Below are 15,397 nucleotides of genomic sequence, written 5' to 3'. Positions count from 1 at the left end.
CTTTGTTTATTGATTCCAGAGAAAGGAGAGGATTTCTGCAGGTGTAGCTTTCCCCCAGCTCTGCACACCTTTCCAAATCCCTCTTTCTGTCACAGTTATTTAAAGTACAACCCCACCAACATCACCTGCTTCTTCCCATCCAGTCACCTTGTGGTGGTTCCACCTGTTAGCAAACCAGCAATGGAAACGGTAGAAAACCTACAGGTGAACAACAGCATCTCCCGTGTGCTCTAGGATCCAAACTGCTATCCTGGACTGAGGCGTAAAACCCCATTGAATACAGTGTGGCTTCCTTCTGAGTAAATATGCATAGCATTGGGGTTCACAAGAGTCTACTACTTCATAGGCTTGTTGGATCATGCCAAGGGATCTATCTCGTTCAGCGTTCAAACAGTGAATAAACCATGTGTTTCTAGGAAGTTCACAAACAGGGCATGGAGACATTTGTCTCGGTTGCCCTCCAGCAGCTGATATTGAGACAATTTGCTTCTGGTCATAGAGGATCTGTTGAGTTATCATGGTTAATAACCATGAATTTCATCCATGAATTTGTCCTTTTCAAAGCCCACATCCTGTGGCAGAGAGGTTCCACAGGAATCTTTTCACATTCACTTTTATTAGGTGTCATTGAGTTCTAATATGACAAGAAAAATGTCTCCCTATGAACTTACTTGCCAAGAAAACTCAATGGACATAAAAAAGGAGAAGCTTTGAGAAGAAAGTGAGAGTTTCCAAGGCATGCTCTGGTTCATGGGGTCACAGAGAGTCAAACACGACTAAGACGACTAAACAACAACAAATGCACTTACTGCTCATCACTCAATATTTTAAAAATATTGACCATGCAACTACCCTAAACTTATACTAAAAAGCTCAGAATGGTTTAGCTAGGGGAGGTTCAGAAAAGGGCAACCAACTCCTTAATCATCATGGCTGTCCCTCTCTGTATCTTTCTCAGCTACAGGATATCTTTTTTTAAATTAAGTGATCAGAAGCCCATGTGATACTTCAGATGTGCTATAGATTTTTATAAACAAAACATGAAACACAGCATTTGATTTTCAGTCATTTCCTAATGACCCCCAACATAGAGCGTAACATTCAACTAATGTTTACTCAGAGTAGACCTATTGACATTAATAGACCCAAATTAGACATGGCCATTGGTCATTAATTTCAGTGGGTTAAAGTTAGCTGAATACAACTCAGAATTTGATTTTTCAAAACACCTGCTGCTCACTGAGTGACGTATCCATCAAAACATCAGTATCTTTTTTCTTGATGAGTGTCAGCCAGTTCAGAACCATCCTATGTATACAGAATCATAGAATCTCAGAGTTGGAAGGTACCCAAGGGTCATCTAGTCCAACCCCCTGCAATCCAGGAATCTCAACTACAGCATCCATGACAGATGGCCACCCAATCTCTGTTTAAAAACCTCCAAGGAAGGAGCGTTCACTATCTCCTGAGGGAGACTGTTCCACTTTTGAACAGCTCTTACTATCAGGAAATTTTTCAATAAGTTTAGTCGGAAACTCCTTTCTTGTAACTTGAAGCCATTGGTTCGAGTCCTACCTTCCAGAGCAGGAGAAAACAAGCTTGGAAGTATAAATCATTGTTTTTTGACCATAGTTTCCTTTTCACCCAACCTGGAGAGCGCTTCCTGTCTGTTTGGTTATCTGATAGCAAAGAGCTCTCAAAACTGGGTGAAAAGGAAACAGAAATGTACTCCCTGCCCCAACTGCAAATACAGTGGTGCCTTGGGTTAAGAACTTAATTCGTTCTGGAGGTCTGTTCTTAACCTGAAACTGTTCTTAACCTGAAGCACCACTTTAGCTAAAGGGGCCTCTTGCTGCCGCCATGCCGCTGGAGCACGATTTCTGTTCTCATCCTGAAGCAAAGTTCTTAACCCGAGGTACTATTTCTGGGTTAGCGGAGTCTGTAACCTGAAGCGTATGTAACCCAAGGTACCACTGTAATCCGCAGACCTGCCCATCTCATTACTTACCTCGTATCATATCATTTATAAACAGATTAAGTCTTTTCTTTCTTTACTACTTTTATAAATTGCCCTTCCTCCGAAAGGAACACAGGGTAAAAGATAAAACAGCAAGACACATCAGTAAGTAAAGCTCATACGCACACAGCAATCACAGCTTTTCAGTGTTAAAACAACAAAATATTGATCTGCAAAGGTATCATCCCTAAGCCACTGTGGGGTAGTGGTTAGAGGTTTGAATCCCCCACTAGGCCACAAAGCTCACTGTGTGATTGGGCTGAAAAATAAATAAAACATTATTAAAGCTGGGTGACCTTGGGCCAGTCACTGCCTCTCAGCCTAACCTACCTCACAGGTTTGTTGTGGGGGATTAAATGAAGAAGGGAAGAACCATGTATTCCACCTTGAGCTCCGTGGAGAAAAGATGGAATGTGCATTAAATACATAATAATTAACACTAAAACACTAAAACACTGTTTAGCAGTGATAAGTGGGGAAAGTGAAAGAAGCTGGGCAGAGAAAGGGGAGGGAGACACAATGAGTTTTAAGAAGCCATTTGAGCATGGGCAAAGGAGCAGCAGATCCCAAAACGAGAAAGGAATCACATTCTGGAAGTGATAACTGATAACAGAGAGGAGGAGAAACAAAGAAAACTTATTCCAGAAAAGAACGAGCAGGAACATAGCAGCCAAAGCAGGAGGTGCATGTGAGCGAAGCAATTGCAAAGATGAAAAGTAGAATTTTGTATGCCATGTTGAAAATCAGCAAAAGATAATGAAGCCCATAAAGCAAAAGAAAACATTTGCATTGCGGGAAATCGGGAAATAAATTGTGTGGCAGCATTTGCTATGTGTTGACCACTGAGGGGAGTCATGTAACTCTTTCTATTTTCTCTCATTCCCTCAATATCACCTTCAGAAATGTGGTCAAGGGGTGACAGTAGACTCCCAATATTATATTACTTTTCTGAGCCTGCTGTTTGCATCCACAGTGATTCTGCCTCCTTTCTATAGCGTTTATGTCCAGGGAAAACTGTACAGTATTCTGTTGAGTTCTCCTTGTTCCACCAGGGCCCTGATACGCACCACCATCCTCTTTTAGTACCAAGCATTCCACTGTTTCCATTTTATTTTTGAGGCTTCTGGCACTAACACAGAAGCGCCTTTAAATTGTGTCGCTCTCCAAACAAAATTTCCATGTGCAGTTTTGCCATAGCATTCTTTGGTCTCCTTTTGTTTTTATTACATTTATATTGCTCCAAGGAGTTCATTTTATCCCCACAACAGCCCTGCAAAGTAGGTTTGGCTGAAAGAGAGTGACTAGCTCAAGGCCACTCCAGTGAGTTTCACTGATGATTAGAGAAATGAAATCGGGTTTCCCAGGTCCTAGTCCAGTACTCAAACCACTTGGCCACTGTGTCTGCAGAAATATTTGGCTCTATTTGTGCTAATTTTGCCTTATTCCAGAAGAATCAAGTAGCTGCATTCTACACTAGCCCACTGGCCTCTACATCACCCATGCTTGCGGCAAGGCAGGCCACAGATGGATCAAGCTGCCTTTCAACGGTACACAGTAAATATGTCCATCTGCTAGCAAACAGAGGAAGGTCTGGATGGGAGAATCCGCTAACAGGCATTACATGCCTCTCTGCAGTTCCTCAGTGGAGGGGCTGATCCCAGAACAAGAAGAGTCTCTTGGAAAGGCTGCTCACAATGTGCAGAAATGCTTTCCAGCACTGTGAAATCAATCCTTGGGGAATGAACGCCTCATTTATTTTATGGCTTCCAATAAAAATGCAATGCGGGGCTCCAAGATCACTGGGATCTAAAGAGATACCTATGTCAGCAGTAGGCCCAGGAAGAGAATCAGAGGGCAGGGCTGTAGCAGACTGTCAAGGCTGTGGATCTGACAGCATAACCCTGGCTTTGGCAGTCATTTCTGTGCTGAAGTTAACAATATGAAACAGCAGAGTGACTCTTCTGCATCGTCTTGCAGCACCTTTTATTATTTTCCATGAGATTTTGTAGGCAATGGCAAACGGGTGGTGCTGTGGTCTAAACCACTGAGCCTCTTGGGCTTGCCAATCAGAAGGTCCGCGGTTTGAATCCCCGCGACAGGGTGAGCTCCTGTTGCTTGGTCCCAACTCCTGCCAACCTAGCAGTTTAAAAGCACACCAGTGCAAGTAAATAAATAGGTACCGCTCTGGCAGGAAGGTGAACGGTGTTTCCGTGTGCTGCTCTGGTTTTGGTGTTCCGTTGCTCCAGAAGTGGCTTAGTTATGCTGACCACATGACCTGGAAAAACTGTCTGCAGACAAATGCCAGCTCCCTTGGCCTGTAAAGCGAGATGAGCGCCACAACCCCAGAGTCATCTGCGACTGGACTTAACTGTCAGGGCTCCTTTACCTTTTAGCACAGCTATAGGTTCTTGCTTAGAAGAACCTGTGATATATGCATGTTTAATCTTAAAGGCAGGGCTGGGGTGAGGAACCTGCTACCCATCAAATGTTATTGGGACTACAACTCCCATCATCCTAGGTGATTGCTTGGGGTTGATGGAATTTGGAGTCCAACAATATCGGGGGGGGGGGGACCACAGGTTCTCCTGCTACACTTTAAAACATGACAACCCCTTTTTGCAGCTACTGTGGGCCACATCACTCTTCCATGCTTTCAAGGACGAAGCAGTTTCAGAAGTACAGTATAGGAAGCTGAGGACCGGGATTTTATCCATCCTCTTTTCCCCGTTATGCACTCTCATCCAGTCCAGGAGTTTCCAATCATCTTCATATGCCAAACTGCACCCAACATTAAATACCCCTCTAAAAAGTGCTTCAGCTGGCCACTTTTACTTTGAAGAAAAAACTGCCATGGAGCATCCAGTCCAGATCTGATGTTGTCCACACGAGTTTGCCTCTTGAAAACCCTCCCTAGCTATTGTCAAACACACCTAACTACATAGGAAACGCACCCAGGGAAGGTGACCCGCAATGGTTCTCCTCCTGCCACTGCTCGCTGTTACAAGGCAGAGGAAGAGCTCTGTGAAACTCCCGAACCTTGTGAAATTCGGGTCAAACATAACTTTCATGCTACCACCAGCTGTTCCTCTGCCTGGTATGAGGTTGCAAAATAGGGGTGTGTGTGTAAAACTATCGCTGCTTTATTGCGAATCTGTAGGAGAATGCAGGTTTTCCAGTGACACAGAACTCCTTGTCGGGCAGAAACGTGGTCCACCACAAATCACATCTTGAGGTCCTATTTTAACAGAGAAAGGGCGTGTTGGGGATGCAGATCACTCGCCATGGTTTGCCTCTCTTTCCCCAGTGCTTTACCCCCCCCCTCCCACCTTCAGTACAGAAGAGAGAAAAAGGCTTGGGGTCTCCGCGGAAGCAGTGAGGACGCCCATGGGGACAGGTTTCACTTGCACCCTTTATCCGCGCGTCCCTTTTGCTGTTAAAACCAGAGCCCCCCCACCTCGTTTCTTTCTACACGATCGTGTCAGCAGATCCTGGTTTAAACACAGTTTGACTTGTCGCCGTGGCGTCTGGTTTCCCTCCCAAGCACCCTGGGCTGTAACTTCGGTCTCTTTCTCTCCTACTCGCCCCCAACTGCTCCCGATTTGGAGAAGGCGGCTAAGTAGACCCTTGCTTGAAAACTCCGTCTTTCCATTCAGAGAAAGAGGGAGAGAGAGAGAGAAGCGGGAAGGAAGGAGCTTGGTGGTGTTGATGCAGCAGCAGCACCTGTTCCCTACGATACACCCGATACTTTCTGCCCTGGTTGCCGCGGCCCTTACTCAGCAACCCCTCGCACTCAGGCGCCGCCTCGGGTTCACGGTGCGTCAGATCTTCCCTTGACCGCCCGCCAGACCGCAGAGATGCTCGGCTTGACGCTTGCTGCTGCTGCTGCTGCGAGCAGGACTCGAGTTTCGCACCCACTCCGCTCAGCTGAAGGTGCGATTGCCTTTAGAGGACTGCAACCCAGGCCCGCCTCCAGCCTGCTCCGCTTTTGCTAGCCCATCCGCAAGTAGCCAAACCGGGCTGGCGCTCCTCCTGCGCAAGCCTTTACTTAACAGGAAAGATGGAGGTGATAGGGGGCCGAGGAGATGCCCTTTATCCCCCTGCTCCCGTTTCCGAGGTTAGCAAGGAGTTACCAACGCCCCCAAGGGGGGACTAGAAAGAAAGCAAAGCAATTACATAAAGAAAAATCCAGCGGAGGGCGGGTCTTTGGCATGAAACCAAATAATATCGGCGATAGTTGAGCCACCTTTGCAAGCAAAGTTAGGAAAGCAAGCGTTAGAATAACACAGGATTCTTCGTCAGGGAACAATCGTTTCTTTAGGCTTTAAGGATCTGGTGCAAGGAAAAATGCTGGACCTTACATTAATTTAAAAACTACATAACAACTGTTCTGGTAACCGTCTGTGCAATCTGCTCCAGTCCAACTTATTTTGGGGTTGAGTGGGGAAGCCTCTTTCAAGTAGGGCAACTTAAAGCGTAAAGCGTGGGAAAAGCTAACAGGGTTCTATCACCTACGCACTCACGAAAAGCAAACATAAAGCATTGCTTTTCTTGTTTTTGCAAACTGAGAGCTGGGCTCGAACCTCTGAGGCTTCAAGAGGACCGCCGCAGCGTGCATTGCGCTCCGCAGGCCCTCAGCCCTGCGCGCTCTCGCTCTCTCTGTCTCTCTCTTGACACCTGAGCGCTCTTTGGTCCAAGCCGCAAGCAGAGATGGAAGAATACGCCTGCCTCATCTTTGCAGTTCTCAGTTTTCCTGCCTGCCTCTTTTGAAATCATCTCCAAACTTTGCACACTTGACTTTAAACACACACACACACACACACACACACACACACACACACACTTCTTCCCCTGAAGAAATGTGGCAAGTGCTGCTCACGTTTATATGCAGGGTTTTTACGAAAGAAAAACATATCCCCGAGAGCAAATCGGGGGCAAAACGCACCCAAAACATTCGGGTTGCCATCATTTTCGGGGTTACAAGAGCGCACGAGGGCCCAGCTAAACAGGCAGCAGATGAGGGCGCTTGACAATCCCTTACTCAAAGCGATTGTTCGTTCCCTGATCTCGGACTTTCCACGCACAAATACGCACCGAGATCAGATGCTCGCCTCCGCCCTTCTCTCTAGCTTCAAAAAAGGCACACCCTGGTTGAATTATTCCCCCCCTTCCCGTGCTTTCTCAATAAATCCCGCTTCTCGCTTCCCCATGCCAGTTCCACCGCCCACTCCTCCCCCCTCCCTTTGAAGTTTCCTCCTTTTTGGATTTCCCCCCTTCACCTGTTCCGATTGCCTTGCTGGGGAAGGAGAAAAAAGAAGCAGCCCCGAGCTTCTTCTAACGCGGGGGATACTTCTGTTTTATTGGGGTGGGAGAGTTGTACCCTACAGGTAGAGAGAGACACCGCACCTTTACAGACCCACCCCCCTCGTCCCCCAAACCCACAGATGAATCCTTCTTGGAGTAACGGGATCCACTCTCTCTGCCTCCATTCCTGAAACTTACCTGTCTAATGTTTGTGCCAGGCGCGCTAGGAAAGGCTGGTGGGTTTTTGAAGGTGCTCACACAGGAAGGTGAAACCCCGGGTGGGCACCCCACTTATATAGGCTCCTTGCCTCTTCTATTTCGGGAAGGCGATGTCCCCCTCCTCGCCGGTGTCAGATACTCAGGGACGGTGATGGCAGTATCACATTTACCTTTCCCTAACTAATCAAGAGGCAGCACTATTAATAATCCTTGGCACCCACCTTCCTCTCGCTCCCGAAACCTATTACATCGGCAATCTGGCGGGACGCTCTGATGAAACTTCCATTTATTTGTCCCCGGAGAATCGAAATGACATCCCGTCCCCGCGCGGCTATTTAAACTGTGTGCCAAACGGGAGGGAGGATGGGATTGATTGGAGGAGCCCCCGCGCAGAGCGGCCACACCTGGGTGGGGAGGAAGGAACCAGGGCAGAGCCGCGCCTCTGTCAAGGCAGGTACGGTGGTGGGTGTGTTATGGAGCCGAGACTGAGCTCAAAACACTCACCCCCGGATACTGGGCATCAGGAAAAGCAAAGATCTGTGAAATAAATAAATAAATAAATAAATAAATAAATAAAATGAAAATTAAGCTAATTTGTATGTATTTGCTTAATTGGCTTCTACTAGACACCAGGAGGGTCAGGGAACACCATCTCATCCCATGGAACTTTCCTGTAGAAAGAAGAGAATTATACAAATATTACATGTTCTTGCCTGGTGCTTCACGACATATATTTAGTTGCCAGGCTGAAACGTTTCTTTGTAACGAGGCCTTTGGCCTTCTATGACCTTTGAAATTGCGGTGTTGTTTTTTTGGTCTTGCTTATGTTTTTGGAGAGGGGCTTTTTAGTTTGTTTTTGTTTTATTATGTATTTTGCGTTCTCATTTCGTATTTTTATGTTGTGAACTGCTCAGTGATCTTCAGGTGAAGGGTGGTATACAAATTACATACATACATACATGCATACATACATACATACATGCTATTGCTTAGCACTTTTTTTGGCTTCTGAATTATTTTTAATTGTTCAAGTTCATTTCCCCAGTCATAAGGACTAGGAACTTTTAAACAATGGAGGGGAAAAAGAAGTCCTTTTAGGAAAGTGGGAAACTGTTTCCTACCAGGATCGGACTGTTTGTCCCTCTGCCCTGAATGGCACTGGCTTTCCAGGGTCTCAGGAAAAGATCTTTCCCCATCACCTGTAACCCGATCCTTTTAACTGGAGATTCCCAGGATTGAACTTGCAGCCTTCTGCTTGCAAAGCTCCTGCTCCTGAGCTGTGGTCCTTTCCTCCTAACCCCAGTTGTAAATTGCAGACATCTAGTATCCTCATAATCCATGGTAAAGATGAATGGCCAGAGGACCTTTGTTCCCTTTGCCCTTCTCCAAAGTGTCTTGCTTATCCCTGTTTCGTAGTCATCATGCACCAAATACAGAAGTCTGCCTTTACTCATCTCTGTTGGTGGTCTCTTGGACATGTGGCAGGCTTGAGCCCAATACTAAGGAGCAGACCATGCACTTCCTGTTACTGAGAGTGTGCTGGAGTGCAAAACAGGAAGTGGAAGTCGCCTTTGCACTCCTTTTTGCCCCCCAGGTCTCCAACCATCTGAAGCCAATCTGAGGATTTTAGCATTAGCTTTGTAAGTCAAAAGAGCTGTGAGTCAAGAAGATCAGAGTGTTGGGACATTCCTGTGATAGCAACAATGCTGGAAGATGCTGCGATAGGATCTACAGCCTCTGTTCAGAAGTGGGTGAGTGTGGGAGAGTCACAGGACACTGTAGTGTGTTCAGATGGATGAGTACTGCCATGCAAACAATTTCCCTCTATTGGGTGCTGTGTCCACAGGAAACTGCTGCACATACACCTGATTAAATAAATGGTGCCCGTAGACCGCATTGATTCAAGGCTAACTAATCTAGTCCCTCATGCGGCCCTCAAGGACTTTTTGGTGGCCCTCGGCAATATTTGACATTCCACCCCCCTCCCCCGCCAGCCCTTGTGCTTCTTTCCCAAAGCTGGGTAAGCAAGGTGCTGGGCTTTGGAGAGGAGGTGTGAGGGCTCTGATAGGGTCCTAGAGTCTTCCAGTCTCTTTCCCAAAGCCTAGTTAGTACTTTCCCAGTTTTGGGAAGGCTCTCAGACTCTGCCAGAGCCCTGTGCATTCTCCCAAAAGTCTGGCACCTTGCTTATCTGGCTTTGGGAAGGCAGCATGGGGAGGGCATCAAATTTCGGCTTCACTTCCGTTGCCCCCTACATGACAAGGCAGTGTGCAACCCATGGGTTCCATGTTCAAGTACTCTTGCGGCCCATTTGGTATGAGGACTGCCCTGTTCAAGAATCATAGAATCACAGAATTGTAGAGTTGGAAGGGATCCCAAAGGCCAATCTAGTCCAACCCCCTGCAATGTATTATGATCAGAACTCAAGGGCACCTTCTAGTCAGGCACCTTGAATGCAAAGCACAGCCAGTGAAGGGGGTGGCTGGGGGAGAATTCCGAGGGCCAGACAGAGATGGCTGCATTTGGCTCCTGGGCCTGAGTTTCCCTACCTCTGCTCTGTTTATTATGTCACACACCCCGGGTTCCATGGACCTGCCACATATACAAGCAGCTTAAACCAACCCTCTTTATATGTGTGCACTTTGATTTTTATCCCTAGGGCAATGGGGACATTTGTTTTCCTTTGGATTAGGGAGGGATATCGTGGAGAGATCCTCTATTACTTACAGGTGATTGCTAATCACATTTGTCTGCAGGCTGTTGTCTTTGACAACTCGGGGAAGAGGGCGAGTTCCATTTCCCCTCTTGCAAGCCAATGCAAGATGTATCTGTATAAAATCAATGGCCTTCAAGCACTGGTTTCCTTGCTACTTAGGACAGCTGCAGCGATGGCTACGGCAGGCACATCTGGAAGTTCCAAAGCTGAAAATCCTAAAGCCAGGATGCAGGGCTTGCTGCTCTAATAGAAAGCAGCATTACTCAGTGGGAGTTTTGTTGAGCAGTACATACTACACAAGCACACAAAACCCACCCAAATCCATGGGTAATCAGAGGAACAGACTGAAATAGTTCCTTACCCTTTGAAAGCAGTCCTTCAGTGTGGCTTATCGGCAGCGCAGCTCTCTGTGACGGAAAGAAAATCTATAACTCCCATCAGCCAGGGAGAGAGGGAGAGGACTCTGTCAAATGCTAATTTACCTGGCAATATTTCACGAGCCAGCAAGCACTTTTTCCACCTGGCAGGACTGAGAATGAGATGCAGAATTTGACATCTCTAGGTCACCCTTATGAATCCAGCTCTAGTTAGGAGTCATTGAAAACTGTCTCTGACATCGGTCTAGGTGGTGACATTAGATGGACATGGAGGGAGGAGGTCATTGTACAATGGTTTACTGTTCGATGCTTCTCAAACTTCTTGGTACTGGGGTCTTGCAACGTGAGCAACTTTAGGACTTTGTAACCCTGGGAGGAAACAGTACCACATTCAAAGGGATAGGAGTACCACATTCCCAACCTAGCAGATACCATGGGGCAGGGGCAAATTCAGGAGGAGACAAGAGTACCAGGCTCAGGGCGAACCAGGCTTGAGGGTTCCTGGTACTTTGCCTTCTATTCAACTATCCTGTCAGTAGCAAGAAGAAATAATACCAACAGTTAATCTTCATCTTGAACTTTGTGACCGGTGTTAATGTATTAAAAATTATTTGCAGGGCTGGCAAAAGGTTTAGGGTATTGCAGTAGATGCTGGCCCGTTATGATGAATGGGGCACTGCCCCACTAACTCAGTTTGTCCTCAGTCCTGTAGGAATATGCACCCAAAATCTAACAATGTGTGTTTGCTAAATAAGGATACGAAAGGGTTAAGACTCACAGAGTTCCTGATTACTAGAGAGGGCACTGTGTGACATCACTTCCCTTGAGTTCTCTGGTGGGAAAAAGACAAAAGAGTTTAATCTTTTCTACTGTCCCTACCTCAGAACTCAGCCTCTTTTTTCACAAGGCTTCTCAGGCAGACGGATGTCTGTATGATCTCCGCTCAAGCAGAGAATTCATTTTGAAGTCAAATCTGAATTTTATAACCTAGTAGCTGAATTTGCCCACCTTGTTTTCATTACTGTTGCTGCTGGCATCAAGTGCAAGTAAGTAAACACTATTTGTATGCTTAATCTACTGTCTGTTGCACTATTCTTTTAATTAAGAGGGAAAGGGGGGATAATCCAGTCTGTTACAGCAATAAGGCTACACGGCCTAATCCCAAAATTTCCACTTTAATGCTGCCTATAAACCCCATCCAAAAGCTCCCACCCATCTGCCTTCTTACTTCCATCCAGTGTCTGCCAGCTACTTCCTCCTTAGTCTAAGGATGGAGAGAAAGATGCTCTGGCTCCACTGCTCTGCCCTATGTGAGGATGGCACATAGCACCAGAATCCAGTAGATTGAGGCCAGGTACAAGCCATGTGTACCCTGTGATATATTGTCATCTGTCCCCCACCCCACCCTTTTATCTCCATTAAATACTACACGACATGAACACAAGCCTCCTGTCTTTATTTGCAGCAGAACAAACAGACAATAACACTGGCAGACTTGAAATATGGCCCCTGATGTATGCCTTGACGATTTTTTATCTAGTCCTGGCTAGAAGTTAATTTCCCCCGATTATAGATTATTCATGGCAAGGCTAGGAATAGATCAAGGGATTGCTTATTGAAAAACATGTTAAGGCATCTGAAGTGAAGCTGCACATCTACCCCAGGGGCATAAAAATTTGAACCTTAAGGAGAGTATTGTCTCATCATGGGTCAGCTATCATTTGAGGTCACTAAAGAAACCCCCCCTCAGGCACACACAGCTAGCTATAAGAGGTAAAAGTGTATTGAAGTGGTTAGTCTTTGAATTGTTAATTAGCTGTTTTCCTTTGAATTGTTAAATAGTCTTTGAATTGTTAATTGGATCCATCATGCCTCTTTCACTCTGAGCACAAGGGCAGCTTTTGTTAGATTCAAAGCCAGGCAGCTTTGGAGAGGGGTTTCTGATGCTTCAAGTGCAGAGCTCAGAAAGACAGAACCTTCTGGTTGCTTCCTGTTAAGCCCTCTTCTGCACACTTGCATCCTTCCAGTGGCAAGGAGTTCCTCAGTGAGAACCAGAAAAAGGTAAAACCTAACCATCTGTCTCTATTTTCTGGGAAATTGTATGACACATATCATACTCCCAAACCTCTCATTATCCTCCTTCTAGCATAAAAGGTAAAGGTAAAGGTACCCCTGCCCATACGGGCCAGTCTTGCCAGACTCTAGGGTTGTGCGCCCATCTCACTCTATAGGCCGGGGGCCAGCGCTGTCCGGAGACACTTCCGGGCCACGTGGCCAGCGTGACAAGCTGCATCTGGCGAGCCAGCACAGCACACGGAACGCCGTTTACCTTCCTGCTGGTAAACGGTCCCTATTTATCTACTTGCACCCGGGGGTGCTTTCAAACTGCTAGGTTGGCAGGCACTGGGACCGAACGACAGGAGCGCACCCCGCCGCGGGGATTCGAACTGCCGACCATGCGATCGGCAAGTCCTAGGCTCAGTGGTTTAACCCACAGCGCCACCCGCGTCCCTCCTTCTAGCATAGGGCATTTCAAAACCTTTAGATCTATAATCTAATGCAACTGCAGTTTTATTTATTCCTGTGGCTAGGCGTAGTTTAGTCATAACACTCCACTGTGTGACTTACCGGTATATGCTTTATTATTTAGTTTCAATAACTGAAGGTTTCATTTTTCAGTCTTGCTTTGCATGTTCTTTCTTGGTTCACACCTCACTCAGGCACACTTAGAGAGGCACGCTTCTCATTTTCCGTTGAGGTCCCATCCTTCTCTGTGAGATGGGTTTTTGAGGGATCCAGTGAGCAGTGGGTGAAGTCAGACATTCCTAATGCCCACCAGTCTCAATGAGCATCGGCCTCTGTTGGGCGATTGTTGACATGGCTCAATAGACATCTCCCCTGGCAGAAGTGGCTATGGGAAGCCAGCACCAAAGTACTACAACTTGTAGGACAGCAACAAACCACTTGCCTTTTTAAATTTTCCACAGTGCCCTGATCACAGAATCATCAGTATGTTTCCGAGCACAATTCAAAGTGTTGGTGCTGGCCTTTAAAGCCCTAAACGGCCTCGGCCCAGTATACCTGAAGGAGCGTCTCCACCCCCATTGTTCAGCCCGGACACTGAGAGTTCAACTCCAAGGGCCTTCTGGTGGTTCCCACACTGCAAGAAGTGAGGTTGCAGGGAACCAGGCAGAGGGCCTTCTCGGTAGTGCCATCCACCCTGTGGAATGCCCTCCCACCAGATGTCAAGGAAATAAACTAGCCAGTGTGGTGTAGTGGTTAAGAGCAGTAGACTTGTAATCTGGTGAACCGGGTTCAATTCCCCGTCCCTCCACATGCAGCTGCTGGGTGACCTTGGGCTAGTCACACTTCTCTGAAGTCTCTCAGCCTCACTCACCTCACAGAGTGTTTGTTGTGGGGGAGGAAGGGAAAGGAGATTGTTAGCCGCTTTGAGACTCCTTAGGATAGTGATAAAGCAGGTTATCAAATCCTAACTCTTCTTCTATCTGACTTTTAGAAGACATCCCTGGGAACAGTTGCTGGGTTTGTGAATAAGTCCCTGGACAAATTCCATCCCCAGAATGTCCCCGGATTTCATCTCATGTCCCTGGGAAATGCAGCAGCGGCAGTCTCAGCAGCCTGGAGCAGTTGGCTCTGGCTGGCTTCAGGAGCAGCTCGGAAGTCCTCATATGATGGTGGTGCAGGGGCTCGAAGATGCAGCTTCCGGGCTGCCTCCACCTTTCCTGACCCCAGCAACTATGCTGTGAAGGGAGGCTTCATGCTGCCTATTGGAGCAGCCCCATCCCAACTCCTACTTGCGTGCAAGCAGGAGGGGGTAGGGATCTCTCACTTAGGCTCTCATCCCAGCTGAGGGATCCCTGCCCCCTCCTGCTTGCACGCAAGTAGGAATGGGATTGGGGTTACTCCGATGGGAAGGGAGGCATCACACTGCCCAAGCCTCACTGTGACCGCCGCTCTCAACTCTCCTTCTCTGCCTTGCATGCTTGACCCACTGCACACCACTTCCCCACCACCACCACTGAAGAACCAACAACTCAGGGGCTGCCCAGGCTAATGGAGAAAGGAGATAGAAGCCTCAGAGGAAGGGGAAACGTGGCGGTTGAGGTCAAGGCAGCAGCTGCTCCTCTGCCACCACCATCGCTGCAGCATCAACGTCCTGAACGTGTAGTAATTAATTAATTAATTAATTAATTAATTAATTAATGTGTCCCCGGATTCATTGAAAAAAACTCTGGTAACCTTAATCTAGAATATTTCCAATAATGGTCCTTTCAGCCTTGCTGAGCATTGCCTTCCCACTGAAATCATGCTGCTGTCAGATCGCCTCATTTGCCTGTTTCTGGAAATGCGAAGAAATCTAAGGCCCAAGAAATTGAATGTCTTTGCATCTGCTCACAATGAGATACCCCCCCTCCCCTGTCTGCTACTCTTAGTTGTGGTTTTATGCTTTGGATCATGTGAGGGAAATGCGCACCATTATGCAAATGGCTCACATTGAAAGACATCACATGGCTGTTAACCTTACAGCACCTTAATTTCTTTGGTTGAAACATTTCGGGTCCACCTCTCAATAAAATAACAACCAGCAATAAAACAACACAGAAAGCCACAACAAAAAATGAACGCAAAATGTAAGTTTGGCAAACCGTTTGGAGGTTTATTTGTTTTTACAATCAAGCAGCATATAAATTTTCTGAAATAAATAAATAGCCAACAAATAACCACTTTGAACCCAAGTGGCAAACTAAG

At 46.8% G+C, this 15,397-nt stretch overlaps 1 protein-coding gene across 2 annotated transcripts in view; it reads right to left on the bottom strand.

The window, feature by feature from the left end:
- Positions 1-15,397, bottom strand: part of PVALB (parvalbumin) — a 41,414-nt gene that overhangs the window by 11,887 nt on the left and 14,130 nt on the right. The window contains exon 1 of one of the 2 annotated variants that reach the window (XM_028747391.2): positions 7,517-7,643. The exons of the other annotated variant lie outside the window; for it this stretch is intronic. The gene's annotated coding sequence lies outside the window, so the exon portion shown is untranslated. Of the gene's footprint in view, positions 1-7,516; positions 7,644-15,397 lie in introns of those variants that run through there. 2 annotated transcript variants of the gene reach the window in all.

This window comes from Podarcis muralis, chromosome 10 (assembly GCF_964188315.1).
Source record: "Podarcis muralis chromosome 10, rPodMur119.hap1.1, whole genome shotgun sequence".
In the NCBI taxonomy this organism is placed as follows: domain Eukaryota; kingdom Metazoa; phylum Chordata; class Lepidosauria; order Squamata; family Lacertidae; genus Podarcis; species Podarcis muralis.
The sequence above is the reverse complement of the archived record's forward strand: the minus strand, read 5'-3'. Positions and strand labels throughout refer to the sequence as shown.